The sequence below is a fragment of the Manis javanica genome, chromosome 3 (assembly GCF_040802235.1).
Source record: "Manis javanica isolate MJ-LG chromosome 3, MJ_LKY, whole genome shotgun sequence".
NCBI classification, from domain to species: Eukaryota; Metazoa; Chordata; class Mammalia; order Pholidota; family Manidae; genus Manis; species Manis javanica.
The window spans coordinates 112,799,706-112,813,853 of record NC_133158.1 but is presented as its reverse complement, the minus strand read 5'-3'; the positions used below and the strand labels follow the sequence as shown (position 1 = coordinate 112,813,853).

Genomic DNA, 14,148 nt, shown 5'->3' with positions numbered 1-14,148 from the left:
TAGAGCCTGTTGCACATAGTAACTGTTATAAAACTGATTGCTGTCGTTATCACCATCACTATCAGTACTTGGTTTCCCATCTTCACATCTTTTAAATCAGAATCAAATATCATGTGTAATATTAATTTTTTAATACTTTATTTAAGTGAACTTTAAATAAATTCACTTTGAAACATAGCCTTCTCCTAAGCAACAGTATCCTTGAAATCATAGGTTTGATGGTTTTAGTTATATTTTTAAAGGCTCATTATGACAAATGCATGCATATTGAAGTACATATGTTCACCCTGTATCATTAAATCATCTTGAGCATAATGAGCGGTACTCTGCCTTTGCTTTGAGGAGCACCACTGTAGGCAAGGGCTGGCACATATCTCAATGATCTCATCTCTAAAATAGGTGCAATGTGATGATGACACTGCTTACATGGACTGTTATCCTTTTCTGTGGCATGTTGGTTCTGACTGTGCTTTATAAAGTGCAATTCACTAGCCACGTTGATATCATGTAGTTCCCCATCGCCACCCCATCTCAGGTCCACCTGAGTTTGCAGAAGGAACTGCTTATCATAAGCTTTAGCGCCCCATCCCACTTTTCCTTCACATTTGTTGGGCTCTCACTTGCGTATGTTTTTTTAACATGTCTTTCCTCTCCTCAGACTAGAGCAGCCCCCAAAAATCTTTTTTCATTCTTCAGACCCATGCAGCTTCCCTCCTTATATTGACTCCACTGAGGGTGTCAGGCCTAGTTGCTACACTCAAGGGACAGCATTCCCAGCCCAGGCTCTTCCAACCTGCCCCAGGGTGCAGGAAACAGGACTGCCAGGTGTTGTGTCTTCATTGACCATGGGCTCTCCATTTGCTTGCCTGTCCATCTGACTCATGGGTCAGAAACACTGTTTCTCTGGACTTGACCAGCAGAGGCAGCTGCTCAGATCTTTTTCCTTCTGCATGACAACTCCTCAGGCATCTATCCCCTCTGACTGCAGACTCTTCCCCTCCCTCCACATGGGCCGACAGGGTACATCTCCGCAAGAGGTATTGGGGTGCCCTTAGCTCCAAGGGAGAAAGCCGTGGCCTGGGGGCTGTGCTGTGGGTGGGACAAAATTCCCAGGTGGATACCTGGGGTGCTGTGCATTTCTCCCAACCCACCCTGCCTAGCCAGCATCCAGGGCTTCACCAATGCCCATTTAGAAAGCTCCACGCTGTTTGTGTGGTGAGTTCCCTATGACTGGCTGGCCACCATCAGACACAGAAAGGGGGAAGGAGCTGGGCACCAACTGTAGAAAACTGGTGACAGTATGATTCCTTTTATTTTATGGGAGAATGGAAAAAATGCACATAAAACAAATCCAGACCTTTTCCCTAAAGAGTGGAAGGAAAGACCAGTTTTCAGTTTCTTAAACAATTTTACTCTTAGCCTCTCCACCTACCATGGAGTCAAGAAGAATGTACAAATCAGCACTTCAAGTGTCGGTTGTATCTTCCAAACCAGTCAGAGGCTGTCAGGTTGAGGCCAGAAGTGGCTCCTTGACTCCAGTCAGAGAATCCCTGGCCCTCCTCATCCCTAGGTCCTTTGAACTAAACTAGAGGGCCCCTCCTATTTAGCTCTCTCTCCTTTGAGCTCCCCTGCACCCCAAATCCCGCCCTTTCATACTTTCTTATTGGAGTGCTGCCATTCCCAGGCCCTGCCTTGAGTCTCCAGCCTCCAGGATGGGCAGGCATTCAGTCACCTGGGGTTCTACTGTGCCTGAGCCTGCTCTCGGCCAAGCTCGTCTTCTGGGTGTATCTCCTGTGGAGTGACATTCCTGCTCTCCCTTCCCCTTGAGTCGGCCTCACTTTGGATCCTCAGGACCCAGGAAAAGGCAGGGGAATGCGGTGGGGGGTTGTTATGGTCTGAATGTTTGTGCTCACCTGCCACCCCCTTACCCACCCCCACCCTCACCCCACATGAATTCAAATGTTGAAATGCTGACCCCAAAGGTTATGTATCAGTAAGTGGGCCTTTGGGAAGTGATTAGGTCATGAGAATGGAGGCCTCACAAATGGGATCTATGCTCTTATAAGAGACACCACAGAGCTCTCTTAGCCCTTCTACTTGTGTGGATCACCAGACCATGCCGGCATCCTGAACTTGGACTTCACCCTCCAGACTGTGAACAAAGAATTCCTGCTCTTTATAACTACTCCATCTATAATATTTTGCTATAGCAGCCCAAGTGGACTAAGAGGGATATAAAAACCCACTCTGCCCTGTACATATATTTAATTATTTGATCAGAACACTGAATTTCATGTTTCCATGGTATCTATTTCATTGTACTGGCAACTGTTATTTCTTACTAAATGGGGATTCATAAATAGTTGTCCAGCTTATGGAATTCTGGGAAAAAGAGCTTCCAGAGCATTGATATAGTGTACTTCTCACAAAATTAAGGAGGTTAAAGATGTCTCTGAGCATCAGTGCTCATCACGACAGCTCCATCCGGGAGACTAGTTAGTAGGTGACACAGGGACATTCACGACAGAGATAACAACAACAGCAACAAAACAGTATTTTTATATCAAACTACAGCCTATGTGCCAGCCCCTGTGTTGGACGGTGATGAATCAAACATAAACAAGATGTGGTCTCTGTCTTCAAGGGCTCCAAACCTGGGCCATTCTGACTCAAAAGAGTTTGAAATGACACTTCAGATCTACTCTTCTCTCTCCACCAGCCTAAATTGATAGCCATCACATGCCATCAGATGGACACAGGTATGACTGAGCGTGAAGTACCCTCACTTTTCATTCCTATGTGACGTTGCATGCTCAGATTTTGTGCACATGGTGCATGTCTGCATGTCTTTTTATATTTTCACCCACACCGGTTTTATTTTTTACTTCTCAGCTAAATTCCCGAAGATGAGAAGGAAGTATGTTTATTCATTTAAATTGCTTTGTGCAAGGATTGCTCAGTCAAACACCTGGATCATATTTTGATAATGATGATGTTGATGTTTACAAAGCTTGATAATTCAATAACTGTGTAATGAGTCTTATATTTAAAAGAAAGTTGGGCTAGAGCCTAACTAAAACTGTGGATAAATCAGAAGAGATTTCTTTTAAAAAAAAAAATGGCAAAAGTAAAGGATTTGCAAATCCACCAGGTGAGAGAACAATGTTTCCCCTAGCAGGCTGGTCTGCCATGGGCACTCTCCAGGTCACCCCCAGAATGACACAAAATCCCTGTGGACTTCATCTCATCTGCTTGTGTCTGTCATGGCCCAGGGCCCATCAATCTCTAAATGCTGCCTTTCCTGCCTCCCAGGCAGGCCTGGGCTGCTGTAAGTCACTCTCACAGAGCCGGGACCCATGCAGCATCTCAAGAGAGTCTCAGCCCAACACTTCATTATTAGCCTCAGTGTTCATCCAGCAATTTCAGAAAGATAATGCAAGATATTGTTCTATACCTAATCAAAAGCTATCCTGCAAAATAATAGTCCAGTTGAAGATGAAAGTTGCTGCTGAAGCTGAAAGTAAAGCCAAATAAATACAATCCTGAGATATTGTATCAAAGATGATGGCCACACTGGGTGCTTTGATATCAGCTTGTCAGAGGCAGCAGTGGCACCCCAAAAGCTTCTGGTGGAGTCTTCCTTGGCTTTTTGTGATGAAGGCTGATATTCACCTAGTGTGCAGGGTAAAGACACCTTTGTCCCACTAGCTTCCACATGCCCTTTCATCTCTGGAAGCTCCCAGGGAAGAAGTTAATATGGTTTCCTCTTGAATAGAATGTCGATATTTCAGTATTTTGACAGACTACTGAAAGTCTGTCACAAGACTTGCAGTAGCTCCACAACTACCCCCGCAGTTTGCCTGGTCATGTCCATGTCTCTGGCCTGATCATCCAGCTGAGCAATGTAATGAGAAGGGCTCTGGGAGGCCCCATATGGCTGTGTTCATGAAAGGCGTGCCCTTCTTGGCCAGGGAACTAGATCTACCAGCTCATGGGAGCTGGGATGGACTAGGACCACTTTCTCTGCAGATATTGCAAATGTAGGGCAAGGACCTTGAAAACTAAATTCTATGAAATATCAAGAATACACAGGAGGAGGGAAAAAAGAAAAAGAACAGGTGACCAAGACTGATGCATAAATATAGAATTGATAGGATAGCACTGGCTCCCAAGAGGGATAGTTATCCTGCTGGTTCTCATGCTGGGCAGAAGGCCCTCTGTTGGGTTGTGAGGACGTCTTGAGTGTGTCCAGTAGCCTGGGTATCTCCTTGCCCTTTCAATCTGAAAGACAGAGAAGAGGGAGGATGGTTGGTGTGTGGGGTGTGAGTGAGAGAGAAAAAGATGTGGTTGTGAAAAGAAAGGAATTCTCCAACAGATGAGATTTGCCGCCAGCCAGAAAAACATTACTTAAGCTCTACCCTGGGCCACTTGATGCAGGGTCCTCAGGAATCCTGCGGAACAGTTTCAACCTGACAGCCTCTTACTCACCTAGACATTCATTTCATATTCCTCAGTTTCTAGCCTTGGAAGGGAAGGGTGTGGACCTGGTGGACCCGCAGGGAGTCTGGGCCAGTAGTCAGAAGTGTTTGAGTTTGGTGCTGGTTCAGACACCAACAGAATGAATCTGTCTTTCATCTGATCCCTCCTGGATCCCCTGGACATGCTGGAAATAATCTTTGACAGTTGTAGGGTGGTTTTCTGGCTGAAGTAGCTGACAGAATGGAAATTTGGAGAACCAGACCACAGCAATCTGTTGGCCACAATAAACCACACCGCAGACTACCTTCAATATAATTCAAGTCATCATTTATTACTAACTCCTCCCTGTGGATTACCAACTGACTGTGGCCTGCCACTCCACCATACTGGAGGGAACAGATGGTCTAATGTGGTGAGAGCATCACAGAATAACATTTGAATTGAGAGGATCACAGTCAAGGCTAGAGCTCCTTCATTTTATAGGTAAGTAAACTGAGCCCCAGGAAGGAAAATATTATAGTTACTGGTCCACAGTTCTGCTTCCTTAATTACATTATGAGTTTCTCTTGGGTCAGGGCTATGTTTTTGAGGCATCAAAGCCTAGCAGAGGGCTTGGCCATTAGAAGATGCTCAATAGATATTTGTGAGAGGGAGAAAGGTGGGGAGGGAGGAAGGGAAAAAGGACCTGCCTAAGGTCACACAGGTAGTGGCTGAGCTGGACCTCCCCCACAGGCCTATCTGGAGGCATGCTGGCCACTGAGGGGGCTGCTCATCTCCCTGTCTACACTGCCAGCTCTAGTCAGTGCCCTCAGCAGGTCAGCCTGGCTGTGTCTATTGCCTACAAAGTGCTGCTGATACCAGACCTCAAGGCATCTGCTGTTCCACAGCAAGGCCCTGGGTGAGCATCTCTGGTCTGCCATGTGAATGTCAGAGGAGCCAAGCCTGCCTTCATCCCACCTCCCTTACAGGAGAGGCTAAGCCTGGAGTATCAACTTAGGCTGGTGTGTGCAGCCAGGCAGTACCTAGAGCTGGAGCTGAAGGAGAGCCAAGAATGAGGGCCACATCCCGGAGAACAGGCAGGCTGGAGCCTAGTAAGGCATCCATGCAAAGGGGAGGCAGAATTCTGGAGAAGTCCAGGAAAGCAGAACTCCAGAAACTGAGGTCTAGAGAGCAGAAGGGACCTGCTCAAGCTCACCCACTGTCAGCAGCAGAGACAGATTAGAAGGAAGGTCGGTCTCTTCTTAGAGGGCAGAGGTAGGCTCAGAATGGAGAGAAAGAGAGGAATCTAGAGAGGAAATAGAGTGCAGCGATAGATTTTATACACAGATGTTTATAGGTGCAGCAGCATCACCCAAAGCATGCCAGGAATAGGGGAGAGGAGGGAGATGGTATCAAGGGAGCTGAGCCAATCTGGATCCCTCTGTGTTGTCTCTGACTTGCTCCATTTTCTGCCAGCCCTGGAAAGTTGCTGTGCCTTGTCTCTGTCCTTTGCACTGTCCCAACATTGGGGGTGGGGAGGGGTCCACAGTTGGGAGTGACCCAACCTCAGGGCCCAGTTACTGATTCAATGTCCACAGACACTTACCAGTTACCCTTTGTGAAACAGGACTGAGATTGGACCCAGAGCTTGGTCCCTGGCCCAAGGGGTCTTAAGATCTTGTTGGGGAAGTGGGGCACATTTGAGACACCCTGCACAGGGCACTCCAAGACAGATGTGGCTCCAGGTACCCCAAGTGGCTTGTTCAGAGGAAGCAGAGAGCCTCACAGGCAAGTTGGCTTCTTGGAGATGAGGCTGGAATCAGAGCCCAAGCATTGTGCATCAGGATGAGGGTCTTGAGTAAAGTCACTACAGCAAGAATATTATAGGGCTTCTTGCAGGGGTGCAGGGAAGAAAAGCTGTTGGGACAGTCTCAGAGTCAGGTGAAGGCCAGTGTTTTTCAAGCATGTTTTAGCAGCAGAATTCTTCACCAAAGAAACCTTACTCAGAATGTTTTAACCTGCTGAAAGCAGAACTGCTTTGTCCTCTCAGCTTTCCTCTTACCCCAGTATTAGCCCCCTTGAAAATGAATGGAGCTTTACAGCTGGACTAGCTTGCCCTCCTATTGGACCTGCAGAGAAAGTGAGGCACAGTCAGCAGAAGGGACATGCACATTTGCTATCAGGAGCTGAGGCAGATGAGAATAGAGGTCCATTTCCTTTCCCCAGTTCAGGGCTTCTGCCAGTAGACCTTATCACCTCCAGAATGGGGCCAGACTGGAGTTCAGGCTGAGGAATATATGGCCCACAAGATAGGGAGCCAGGGAATATTAGAGCAAAGGCATTATTTCTGGCATTCCAGTTTCAGAGCCTACCTAGGACAGCATTCTCTTGATGTTTTAAACCCTTGTTGAGAAGACTAGCATATTTGAATCAAATGAGAAACACCTCCAGCAATGCAGGTTAAAGAAACTTGTGGTGATACTGGCTTGGGCTACAGAAGGATGGATGGCATTGGGAAGTTTTGGTAAGTAGATGAAACAGAGTGAGTAAGTCCAATGGAAGAATCAGTGTTTCCCTAAACTGCAGGAGAAATTGTGCCCATTCATTCACTGGCCTAATGATACAGCTTTGATTACAAACTCAGTAGTAACTAAGAAAGCCCCATTCTGGGCTCACAAATAATACAAAGAACTGGTCGATATCTTTGGAAACCTGACAAGACTTTCTGCCTCTGCCTTTCCTGTGGGTTTGTCTTAGCCAAGGCTCCTCCCGCTAGGCCCTACCTGCTCTCATGACAAATCTTCATTTCATTCACCTTGTGTCTGACAAGGCTAGCTGGGACTTGGAATGAAGTGAAACATCTAAAGTGGGTGGCACATGCATGAATTCTTTCTTTTTTTTCTTATTCTTTTATATGACCAAACTGAGAAATGCTTGTCAGAGAAAATCAGTTATTTCCTGAGGTGTCGGAGTGAAACCACTTCTCCACAGTCACCCAGGAGAGCTGCTGTCCTAAGCCCTGAGTCCCCCAGTGCCACCCAGTACATTCCACATATGGAGTGCTTTACAGTTTGTAAAGAGCTTTCACGTATCTTCTCTTATTTGAGCCTCACAAAAGTGGTGTGAGGCAGGCCAAGCAGGCATTGTCCCCATTTTAGAGATGGTAAAAACAAGGGTCAGAGAGGTAAGAAGATTTGTTCAAAATGGTGTCACTGGTTTGCATTTATTCAACTCATATTCATTGTTTTATTTATACTTAGGAATGACATTTGTTAGAGCAGCGTGGAGCCAGAACTGCTACCTTGGTGCTTAGGACTCTTTCAGCTCTTTGTCCAAAGAATATAAATAAAAATGGATTTTCCACTGGAACCAGCTCAAGTGACTTAATACAACCATAGATCTGATAAATCCTAAATGAGTCATGCTTCATTTGAATAAGAAACCAGAGAAACTCTTCAGCCTGCAGCAGAAAGAAATAGAATTATACAGTTGGAGGGAATGCCATTATTGAGACCAGTGGCTTTTAAACATTTTAAAGCGCAAAAACCATTCTTAAGATAAAGTCTGACCATGCAGTTTAACATGAAAGCTAATCAAAGAAGTATCTTTGAAGAACTTGAGGCCTCACTTAATGTCTTTAGAAAACCCTCTCATTTATAGATGAGGAAACAGGCTCAGAGGCTCAGGGAGAGGTTCCCTCAGGGAATCAGTGGCTGAGCTGGGTTTGGAACCCCAAGCCAGTGTTAGTCCCACTGCAGGGTTCCCGTGGAGAATGAGCTGATTGTCCCAGCCCACTTTCTGGTCGGGTCCCCCACTGAGCCCCTTATTACACACCCAGCCCTTTCTAATCTCCTTTGCTCAAGCTATTCCCTCTTCTCAGCATGCATTTCTGCCTGTAAAATTTATGTTTTTTCTTTCAGACCTAGATCAAAGGGATCCCCCCTCCGCAGTAAGGTTTCTTTAAGGGTCATAGCAATAGAGACTCATTCCTGAGTCCCTCTGGAACCTTTGGTGACACTCTAAGGAGGTTCTGCTTTGTTTTGGAGCCATTTGAGTTTTAATCCCACTCCTGAAAGTTCACCCTTCTTGAGGACAAGGGCCTCTTCCCAGGAGCTAACGCAGTGTCTTCCAGCTCCACAATACTATGAAGCTATGATCTCATAAGGTCTTACTAAAGAATCTTTTTTTTGAAATGATATATAGAATCAGTCTCATTTATGAACACCCAACTCCTGGTTAGATTCCTTTGAAATTAAACAAAATACCTCCCATCTTGTCCTCTTTCTTATTCTTCTGCATTCATCATGCAGTTCCACACAAACACTGTCCGACTGCCCTTGGCCAGGGCTTGTGGGTCTGACGCAGTCACTGCCTTCAGGGGCACTGGTCAAGCAGTCCCACTGGCCTGGGCCCCCATGCTGGTCCTGCCACTTCCTGCACAAGCCACATCCTCCCTCAGAGCTTCTGCCCCTTCAGCCATTTCACATGCCCACTCCTCTGGGAGGAGACAAAGACAGGGTATATGTAAAGGTATTTATAAACTGCAGTCTGCCTTGTTGGCCAGCTTATTGAAATCAGTGAAAAAAATTTAAATAATTTCCTAATATTTAAAAAAATTGTGTAATACTGCATAACTGGTTTATCTGAATGTTTCTTACTAGTGAGTTACTTTGGCATTATATAGTTGCAGGCTTCCTTCCACTTGCAGGTTTGGTATTGAGGTGCTTGTATTTGCTGCTCTGGAAATCAGCTCACTGTGTGTTCTACTGACTCCACTGAAAATATCCATTCATTTCCAAAATATTTTTTGAGCATCTATTATGCCATACTATTATGGGTTGCTTTGCATTCCCCCCAAAAAGATATGCTCAAGTCCCAACACCTGGTATCTATGAATGTGACCTTATTTGAAAATAAAGTTTTTGTAAAGATAATCAAGTTAAGATGAGGTCATACTGGAGTAGGATGAGCCCTACTCCAGTAGGACCACTGTCCTTGTAAGAGGAGGAGAGACACAGATGCAAATGTAAAGAGAATACTGCCAGGTGGAAAAGGAGGCAGCGATTCAAATTATGCTGCCACAGTGAGGGACGGCCTGGTGCTACTGGAGGCTAGCAGAGGCAAGGAAGGATCCTCTCCTAGAGGCTTTGGAGGGAGCACAGCCATGCCAAGACCTTGATTTGGATGTCCAGCTTTCAGAACTGTGAGAGAATACAACACTGTGGTTTTAAGCCATTTTCTCTGTAGTACTTTGTTATGGCAGCCTTAGGCATACTCGGGGTACACTGGCATACTGGGGATCTAGCTGAGAATAAAACAGGCTGCCCTTAAAGACCTTACATTCTGATGAAGGAGGCATGACAGTGAACATGGATGAGTAAATATGCAAATGGCAGATTCTGGTACTGAAGGGATTCGGCAGGGTCATGTGATATTTTAGTTCTTACTTGCAGGAAGAGATGCCCATGGGAAGGTGGGTTGGAGCCAGATCATGTAGGACCTTGGGATGATGTATGGGGAAAGGGACTGTCATAAGCTACAGTGGCTGTGGACAGACCTAACTGGGTTGTTAGATTTTAGTGTCTTGGAAGAGAATGGTGAAAATGGAGATGAAACAAAATGGACAGATTCAAGGTATCTTGTGATGGTAGAAACAAAAGATCTAGTTGATGGATTGGCTGTGGGGATGTTATGAGAAGAGGACTCGAAGATGAATCTGTATTTTTGGTTTAAGCCATACCATTTATTTTGGGCTAGATGGTGAAGTCATTTATTGACCTGGGAAGATTAGCGGAGGTACATGTTGGAGGTGAGAGGGAGGAAACCAAGGGTTCTGTTAGGTGTGAGATGCCTGTGAAACATCTTTGTGGAGATACAAGTAAGTCATAGGCTTTGTGAGTTAATTGGCAAGGGGGCCCCAAATCCAGGGTCCTTCCCCCTGTCCGGTGACAAGAGACCTTTCCAAATCCCAAGGTCCCTGAGACACTGAAGAGAGTTTCTTTCTTCTCTTTCTCCAGGGTTATAGCTGGGCACATGCACTCAGGGTGGCCCTGAATAAATGCTAATGCTGTGAAACTTACTATGTAGCTCAGAAGTTTTCGAACTCCACGAAGTATTTTGTGGTTCAAAAGCTTCCTGCAGTGCCTTCTGAGGTGAGTCTAGCTTCTTCAGCAGAATTGGGTCTCTTGGGGCTTCTGGGATAAGATGGGTGGAAGGGTTGGGGGAAGCTGGTGACCCTGGACAGTATTCCCAGGACTCTGGGCTCCAGGCAGCTTGACTAATTAAGAAAGTAGAAGAAACCTTTTGCTTTGCACAGACCCTGTTCTTGCACAAGAGGTTGGGTTGGGGGGAAGCCAGAAATGCCTGCACTGTGGGCAGGCTGGGCCTCTCCCAAGGGTGCTGACTCAGAAGCAGCAGTTGCTTGCCCTGGGAGCAGGCAGTTGTTGGCACAATCAAAGATCAATTAAAACATGCCATTCTGGTTTGCTCTCTCCACACCAGTCCCTCCAGGGCACTTCCTCTCACTTTCAGCTTCCTCCAAAGACTTCTTTGCTGCCTAATTAACTTGGAGCCCAGTGGCCTGAGAAGGAGGTGGGTTGCCCAGGAGGGAGGAGCATTGTACTGGGAGCTGAGACATAGGGCTTGTTTTGGCCTCCAGCCCTGTTCCTGGGATTGTCAGAAAGTCACTGGACTCCCTGGGTCTCCAGTACCTCAACTATGACACGGATGGTGATTGTCCTGTGCTTCTGGAAGCTTATCTTGAGAGTGAGGAGAGATTGCATATGCCACCCTGTATAAACTGTAAGCCCTCTCCATGTTTAACCGTTTCTATAATACAGAGCATGTACAATATAACAAAGAATATATTTTTAACCCATCTTAAAAGTAATTCTAAAAGAAAAAAAAAAGAATCCTTTTTGTGTTGTAAAATGGTTTAGGGGGTAAGAAATCAATGATCCTGAAACTCCTGAAGTTTCTTGCAGCTGATCCTACCTCTCCCTGGTCCCAGGGGCCTAGAGGGGGAGCTGTAACTGGTTGCCAGAGAACTACTGCAAGAGAGGCCTCTGGGAGCCTCTAAGGGAGGGTTGCCAGAATGAGGAAATAAAAATATGGGGTGTCCAGTTAAATTTGAATTTCGTATAACAACAAATAATCTGTAGTATAAGTATGTTCCAAATACTGTGCAGGATATACTTGATGAAAAATTATTCATTGCTTATCTGCAATTAAAATTTAATTGGACATTTTATATTTTATCCAGAAACTCTACAGGATGCCTGGGCCACAACTAGCAGCAGATTCAGCAGGTCTAAAAAGCTACTTGCATCCATTGCCGGTATGCCATGCCCACTCTCCAGGAGAGAACCCTGTCTTCAGGGCATGGTCTCTATTCTTCAGGTAATTAGGATTAAGGAAATGGTTTGTCTTTACTAATTCATTACAGATGTTTGAGGGCTCCAGAAGTGCAAAAGAGCATTGCCTAAGTGTGCAAGACTATAGGTCCAGTCACCATGTACTTAAACCAAAGAGAGTGTTAAAAGAAGGGAAGTAGGGGAAATGCTTAAATATTATCTGCTTTACTGGGGGGTGCAATCCCAAGGATTAGAAGCAAGGGAAAGGGAGTAAGGCTGAGGGAGAGCTGTAGAGGAGCCCACAGAGACCAGACACAAAGGAGACAAGGTAAAAGGTCAGCAGGGTGTTCGCTGGGGAGGAGGACAGAGGAGAAAGCAGGATTCAGGGGCTACCCACCCTCCAGCACAGCCTCCTCCCCCACTGACTGGGTGTTTGGGGCCCATGTCTGCCATGTCCTTATGTAGCTCTTCCCTGCAAGGCCACACACTGGAGTCAATGAGGGGCTTGGGACACGGGCTTCTCTGCAAGGCTTCAGGAAACTGCGAGAGAGAATTAGCTTGGGCAGGGCCTCACGTGAGAGCAGCAAATGTGAGATTCTCTGCTGTGACTTGTCATTAGCAACACCACAAGTGCACACAAAGGAGAAAGCAAAGGAAACTGGCCACTGACCTGCCATATCCTAGACTCAGGGGACTTGTCTGGGCCCACAGAGTCTCCTTCCTTCCCTTCCTTCCTGCCTTTCCTCACTATTTCCTGACCAACCACCATGTGCAGGGCCCTTATTTGACTCACAGAGGAGAATCGCCCAGAGGCCCGTTAATAGGGTGCTTACCATCAGAGGTAAAAATGTTAAGAAGGGAAAAAGATTGAGGACTGAGAGATCATGCCCAACCAGGGAATTCAGGAAGCCTCCCTGGAGGAGTTAGCATTTTGTTTTGAGTCCTGAAGAACCTATAGGATTTGGACATGCAGCGTAAGGAAGAAAGAGGGCACATGCGAGGCATGAGGCAAGGGACAGAGGTGGAGAAGCCCAGAACACATGAAGAAAGCAGTGGTCATGATGATTTCCAACCAGCCCACACTGGTTTCGGGGTTCAAAAGGGGCCCAAGGGAATGCAAAGTTTCATTGTCCTGGGATGCTCAGAGAAATGTTCTGACCCACTTGTTTACCTGTTTTTCTCCTTCCCTCCTCCTGAGCACATCTTTTTCTACTGGAGGCTCATTTATAATGCAGGCAGCCTCCTTCAGTGGGAGCAGGTGTTTCTCTGGGATGAAATACCTTAGGAAGCAGAATGTACAAGTGGGAAAAAACGTGTCACAGCACAGCCAGGCAGAGAGAAGCTTGGGTTGAGGCAAGAGCAGAAGGAAGAGGAGGCTAGGTGACCTGAGGTGACAAGGCAGCAAAGGAGAGCATTATTCCTTTCCCAGTTCTGAAAATCTGGCTTGACATCACCCTCCTCAAACCTGCTGCCCCTGATGCCATCATTAGAACGCCTTTTTAGAGTCTCATCGCCTCCTCCTTAGGGTTCCTTTCAGAATGTTCACATCCTTACGAAGGACTGTCTACCCCGAGTTCCTCAGAAAGCAGAGCCTGAGGTAAATGCTTAAACAGGTTTGCTCTCGTAGGGGAGTGAGTGATCCCTAGGGGTGGAGGTTAAGGGAGGGGCAAAGGGTGTGAGGCCTAGTGAGAGCCAACAGAAGGGCATGTCTTCAAGCTGGCCACAACTTGGTGTAAACTACAGCTGCTTGTTTAATGAGACCTTCTTCTGAGAGGCCATAACACAACTTTACAACATTCTTTCTCAGTCTGGAGGAAGAAGAGAGAAGAATGTATTTGTGGCTCCCATCTCCCAGTGGAGGGGTTTGGCCCATAGCGTATGACTCCCTCCACCCCTCCCTCCACACCGCCCATGCTTGAGCACCAGGCAGGCCACGAGGCAGTTACGAGTCAGGGTTGGTAGGGAATTCCCAGGACTGGTGGTGAGCGGCTGGCCTGGAGGTGAGGCACTGTGGTGTCAGGCCCGGGTGAAGTTTGTTGGGGCCCTCACAGAACTGGCCCCCACAGTGAAGATTGGGACTGGAACAAGTGGAGAGGCCAAGGAGTTTCCAGAGATGCCTAAGAAGTACCAGGCTCAGGGACGGTCCTTCATCCTCTCAGCATCTCTTGCCTGGGTCAGCAGTTAGCCGTCTAGTGGGTGCCTGCCTGCTGGCAAACTGCTGAGAGCAGGAGCTGCATGCAGACTGGACCTGGTAGGGGCAGGGAGGTGCTGGGGCAGGATGGGCATCAGCAAGCTCACTGCCCCACCCTCTGACCCAGGCAGGGTGTAGATGTGCTGC

At 46.8% G+C, this 14,148-nt stretch overlaps 1 long non-coding RNA gene across 1 annotated transcript in view; it reads left to right on the top strand.

The window, feature by feature from the left end:
• The window catches only part of LOC108391084 (uncharacterized), a 95,122-nt gene that overhangs the window by 5,986 nt on the left and 74,988 nt on the right, over positions 1-14,148 (top strand). The window contains exons 3-5 of the long non-coding RNA XR_012129270.1: positions 10,476-10,610; positions 11,117-11,259; positions 11,720-11,856. This is a non-coding gene — a long non-coding RNA (uncharacterized lncRNA). The remainder of the gene's footprint in view (positions 1-10,475; positions 10,611-11,116; positions 11,260-11,719; positions 11,857-14,148) is intronic.